A 6,000-nucleotide genomic window follows, 5' to 3' on the forward strand; every position below is an offset into this window, starting at 1 on the left:
AAGAGTCAAAAAATCAATGGAACGCAGCACCTCCGATGCGACCATGGTCCAGAGGGCTCTGGTCGGAAAGGTCACCGCTGCCTTTTCAACCCCGCCATAACCGCGAATGTCGGTGATGCCACCACATCCCCGATGCAGGACAGAAGCATCCCAGGTCCCTTCCACAGGGAAGGGTTTGCAGCTCAGAGCGTAGAGGGATGAGCCAGGAGAGGCCCGCGGCCCTGGAGACGGCGCCCGAGGGATGGAGGCCGCGCTCCGCTGCGCCCGGGCGCGCGCGGGTGGGGGCTGGGGGGTCCGGGAATGGGCACCGGGAGGGTCCTCCCGAGGGGACCGGCATGACCCCCACCTACCCCGGGCGCCGCCGGGTTACGCCCCCGCCCTCCCGGACCTGCGGTCGCCTTGCCCCCGCCTCCCCATCCCCGAGGCCCCCGCACGCCCCTCCGCCGGCCGCCTGGGACCAGCCGCCGACGGCGCCCTCTCCAGGCCCGGAGGAGGACGCGGGTGGGGGAGCGGCTGGGCCGCGGCCTGTCCCCGCGCGGACAGCGCCTCCGCCCCGCAGGAACAAAGCGCGCCGCGGGCGAGCCGGCGAGCGGGCAGGCAGCACTCACCGCGGACGCGCGGGCCCAGGCGTGGGGCCCGGGAGTCCCCCCAGGCCGGGCCGGGGCCGAGCGCCCGCTGCAGTCCGCGAGCTGCGGGGCCGGGGCGGCAGCCGTGCTAGGCAGCCAGGGCAGCGACGCCGCCGCCGCTCCCTTCTCCCGCCTGGGTCCCTGCTCCGCCGCGTCTTCTCCCTCGCCGGGTCCCCGCCGCCGCCTCAGCCTCGGCACTGCACGGGCTGCTCCTCTCCATCAAGGCCGGGCCGGGCCGCGGGGAACATCCCGGAAAGTGAGGGCTGGTGGCCGTCTCCCGCAGCTGCTGGTGGCCATCTTTAATCCTCCTCCTCCTCCCGCTCTCCCCACCTCCCGCGCCCGCTGACGGACGGCTCGGGATCCTCCTCCCGCTCCTCCCGCTCCTCCTACCAGGCCGGCCGCAGAAACTGCAGCCGCGCGGCCGGCCCCTCCCGCCTTTCCTTCCTCTTTCCTACTTCCTTCCCTCGCCGCGGCTCCTGCTTGCCGGCACCCTGGACAGGCGCGCAGCCCAGTCCGCGCCCCGCGCCCCGCGCCCCCTGCCCTCGCCTCCGGGCTCCCGGGTCCTCTGGCGCAGCGCTCACCCCCTCCTCCGGCTTCTCGGGGGACCCTGCTGAGAAAGCACCGCTGCGCGCCCCTGAGCCCTACTCCCATTGCTGGATGCTGTCACCAGCGATGAAAACACGCGAGCCTGCGTTCATTTTACTCCAGCTGGAGTACAAAAGAACTGCCCACGCTAGCTCTTTCACTACGCGGCCTCGAACCCCCACCTCCTCCGGTGCGGATCAGGACCCAGGAGTTTCCAGTCTCCAGGGTTGTCCTGGGTCAGTGACCTTGAGACCTTCTGCTGAGATTTTAGGTTTGCCCTTTCTGGAAAGGTCATTCTTTGTACCTCCATAGACCTGACCAACACAATGTTTGCACTAAATGAGTATGGATTGGTAAACTTGAAACAGCCAAGCGGACATCAGCTTGTCTCTGTTCCTAGTCCGCCCAGCGTACCGTTTGGGTCATACTTCTGTTCTGACGGTGGGGACAAAACTGAGTCAGCATGAATGCTTGAACTCCTTGAGTTGAACAGCTCAGAGTGGGGAAGTAGTGGTACAGAAACTGGAAACACGAGCTTGTTTTCCCAACACTGCAATCTACAGCAGTTTTAGGATTTCCTCTAAAAAAGAAAAAAAAAAAAAAAAAGCCGAAGTAATTTGGACTTGCTGTTTCCTTTTTTTAAGCCAGTTTGTGTTTGGAATTGGATCCAGTTGTACCGATTTACTCCACTGTTTGCTACAAGATTCAGCAGCTGTTCCGTGTGGGGGCCCCTGTTCCTGCTGTTCCCAGGCACCCGCTGGCAGGACAAAGCACCTTTCCCCAGGTGTGGAGAGCCATGCCTGTAAGGCCTGTGCTGGGTGGGGCTGCTGTTGGATGAGGTTGGGGGGTCCCTCAGGAGGATAGAAGAATTGTCCAGAGTTGGAGGCCAGGGAGACAGTCAGGGAAGGGAAGAGACCAGGGGCAGGCTACAGAATAAAAATGTAAATGTTACTCAATTCTGAAAGAGTAGGTCAGAACAACCCCTTTTAAAAAAACCTACTTTTATAACCAGATCATCTAAGGGGGAACAGAAATCCGATGCTTTGCCTCTAAGGCTCACAAAGTAACCTGTAAAGATACTGGCCATTCAACTGTTTTAACTCAGTCTGTGCCATCTATAGAATTCCTTTAAAGCCAAATAGGCTGTGCTATAGCGCTCTATAATACAGTTTTAAATAAATCATTACTGCCAGGTCGCTGGGTGGGGGAGGGGTGTGCCTGCTTCCTTTTCCTTCTTACTGCTCCTTCCTCCTTGGCCCTTTGATGTGTATTCTTTAGGTACCGTTCCTCCAATCTGCCCTTACACAAATGTACCACAAAATTCTCTTCAGCCTGGGAGTGTGGCAGGAAGAAGAGCTACTGGATGCATGGCTACATTAGGGTAAGAAAATCAGTTGAGTCAACACTAAGACCAGGGTGCCTTTCAGAAGGAAGATCTTCAACTAAATATGAATGAGGTTTCGAATTTTTTTTGTAATTATAATTGGGAGAAGAAAATTTATGAAATGTATGTCATCAGCACATTGATTATAAATGTCTTTCTGTTGGAAAAAAAACCATTGCAATAAAGTTCAAGGGTATATCAGTATGCAAATGTGGCAATTTTCCTGCTGGTGTCTTATAGAGAATATTTCACAAAGGTTTTCTCCTAGTGCACACATATACACCCAGCTGCCTTCCCTTGTTTTGCTGAAGCTATACAAATATAAGGATTATAAGGATGGTCTGGAAAAGACCCTTCCCAGTTGCTCTCTCTCAGCTCTGCCTCAGATCTGTCACCGCCACAGCTCTTACCTTCCTGGGTCTTTGTTGCCGGCCAAATGTAGTTTCTGTCATCTTGAGTTTAGGTATTCAAAACAAAACAAAACAAAACAAAACAAAACCCTGGTCAGCTCAGGTTCTCCAGCAACATGACTACTGTGTCCTGTGTATTCACTCAGATGAACTCACACTCCTCATAAAACAAAGACTGTGTTAAAGTGGAATAAGCCCTTTGTGCAGAGGCCAGATGGAAGGAGTTCTAGGCATGTGCAGCGAACTCCTCTGGGGATAGAGGAAGCTGAAGGGCTATTTCTAAACAGTTCTGCACCAGGAGTCTGATTCCTAACTTCCATTCAGAAATGAGGTGACTGTAGACAATAGCAGTTGAGGAGCTGTGCCTCACGACAAGTAAAAGCCATGGATTTGTGGTGACAGAAGACTCGTGAGCACAACAAGTGACTGGCGGGAGAGATGCTGAGGAGGGAGGACATGTTTTAAAAGAGAATTTCCAAAATTGTTAAGAGAAGCAATAAGCTCAGAATTCTCTGTTTAAGCATTTGCTTCTTTTATGTTTTATTTATAAAATGAAAGGTTAATGGCAAATGGGATTATCATTCATATATATACATATAAATGTATAAATTGACATATGCGTGTGTGTGTGTATAATACAATATGTATATAAACTAAATTCTAGATTTTTAAGATATTACCAGAACATGGAGTGTTACAGATGCTAGAAGACAAAAATCTACATAGACATTAACCATATTGACACATTCAAATTTCACTTCTATGCTAAAATATGTTGCTATCATATTTAAAATGTGTTTCCACTCTCCCAGGTTATTAGCTACAATAATAGAATTACCATATTGTTTCCCCTTGTTTAGAAGACCCAGATGGAAGGGAAACTGGGCAAGCAAATGAGTCTCTCTGGGGATCATGTGATCGAAATGTTTGTGGAAAAAAACATACCCCAGACCAGAAGACAGAGTTAAGTAAATGTTCAGTGTTGTTCTCATAATCTCTGCTCTTTGTAAAAGACAATTATCTCTGTTCCCTGTTTGCCTCTGACGGACTGTCTAGAATATCAAGCGAGGAATGACAAGCCATATTTATCTGTAATGATCAAAACTGAGTATCACTCTTTCCTCCTCAATTTAGAGGACTCCTTATAATTAACTGATGAGCTGTCCCCAAGACAGTGCCATTTAGAGTTGTTACTGACTCTAATTGGGGAGAAATGCATTTGGAACGTTCCAATTAGAAGCATTTTTTTTTTCTGCTGTTCTTGTACATACATTCAAAGGGAGCGCCTGAGCGTCCATGCCTTTTGTTTGGGCGGGAGGGGGGCTTGTAGCTTGATGGATTGTTTCTGTTTATACTTAAGTAAATATTACAAATGAAGCTCCTGTGAGCTCTAGAGTAACAAGAGGACCACAGGAGGAAACAGCAGACACATTTTTCTCTTCATTATCATAATGATCATTATTATAGTGGAAATGGGATATTTTGAAGATGCTGTTGAAAGCACTCCTAATTCCGTATATAGTGGAGGCCTCCTGATATTTTGTCTTTGGTTGTGTTTTTGAGATAATTACTAAGTAGGCCAGGATGGGCTGGGACTTGCTCTGCAGAACTCAAGGCCACTTGTATGTTTTGATTTCCCACTCCTCCCTATTTCTTTATGGAGTTATGAAGAACTTAGAACTTCAAAGCCAGCATGGGTGTGTGTTTTCCCAAGTGCAAGATAGCAGTCTGTGCTGTGGGGTTAATTTACTCATCAAACGACTATGGGAATATTGGGGGTTTGTTTTTTGTTTTTTGTTTTTTAGTTGAAGACATCAACATATAGCCAACCATGGGAGACTGAGGCTGCCTCTGAGTCTCCAGCCCAGAGACGTCAGAGTTGAAGGGGTTCATCTTTCTGGTGGGAATCTTTAACCGTGCCTTATTAAATACATTAAACTTTATTTTCCAAATTGCCGATCATCATTGACATGTTTTTCAGAAAAAAAAAATGTTAAGGAAGAAAGTTAAAGAAGATAAATGTGTGGTGAGACTCGGAGGCCGGCCTGAGCTACACAGTGAAGCTTTATCAAAAAAATTTAAAAGTAGGGTTTCCTATTTACAAAACTAGTAATAATTATTTGCAAGAAATTAGTAATTTGAAAGAGAGTTTAAGGGAGTTTGGGGATCAAAAGTGTGTAAGGTGACCTCTCACAAGTCCCTGTCATTTCATGGATTGCCTAGAGGACTCAAAACAAAAGCTGATTATAAATGCTTAAACAAGATAAAATACTGCCATCTGCCGGCCAGAGTGAAAATGTCAGTCAGACATCTCTAAGCAAGGAAAAAAAATCTAGGAATTTACTGTCTTTTCTGTCTCTCTCTCTCTCTCTCTCTCTCTCTCTCTCTCTCTCTCTCTCTCTCTCTCCCTCTCCCTCTCCCTCTCCCTCCCCCTCCCTCTCCCTCTCTCTCTCTCTCTCTCAACAAAGTCTCCATAAGTAGCCCTAGTTAGATTGAAAATTTCCACAGCCACCTGCCTCCACCTGTGAAGAACGTAGATTACAGGTGTGCACCACCATGCCTACTGTTTCAGCAAAGCCTCCTCATGCTAAGCTTCCAGGTTAGCCCTATTACTGCCTGTTCTATGTCTTCTAGTCATGCTAAAAGTATAAAGGGTGATGTATAACTAACACACTTCTTATATTTGAATTCAGGATTATTAAATGATATGCTAGCACCAGGTAGATGATACAAGAATTTTTGGTTCTACCCCATTAATGCACACAAAGTATTGGCAACAGGTGCACGATTCAAGTCTGGCTGTAACGTTTACAAATGATGTGCAGGGCTGCCACAAAGCCTATGTTCCACTCTCTCCTGCTGGGTCTCCTTAAGGGTAAGGATTCTACTTGGAAGTCTCCCAAGGCACACTTGTGACATTTAAATCGTTTTCATGCCCTTCATCCAATCCATTACCAAGCAGTTGGACTTCCTGCATCTTCTTCGTTTTTAAAGA

At 48.8% G+C, this 6,000-nt stretch overlaps 1 protein-coding gene across 11 annotated transcripts in view; it reads right to left on the bottom strand.

Moving 5' to 3' along the window:
- Wdfy3 (WD repeat and FYVE domain containing 3) overlaps window positions 1-3,228 on the bottom strand; it is a 239,263-nt gene extending 236,035 nt beyond the window's left edge. For 6 of the 11 annotated variants that reach the window (XM_006535220.4, XM_030254821.1, XM_006535225.4 and 3 more), the window contains exon 1: window positions 609-963. The gene's annotated coding sequence lies outside the window, so the exon portion shown is untranslated. Of the gene's footprint in view, window positions 1-608; window positions 964-3,005 lie in introns of those variants that run through there. The other 5 variants (XM_006535223.4, XM_006535227.4, NM_172882.3 and 2 more) reach the window with 4 other exon arrangements.
- Between the last annotated feature and the right edge of the window lie 2,772 nt (window positions 3,229-6,000).

This window comes from Mus musculus, chromosome 5 (assembly GCF_000001635.26).
Source record: "Mus musculus strain C57BL/6J chromosome 5, GRCm38.p6 C57BL/6J".
Classification (NCBI taxonomy): domain Eukaryota; kingdom Metazoa; phylum Chordata; class Mammalia; order Rodentia; family Muridae; genus Mus; species Mus musculus.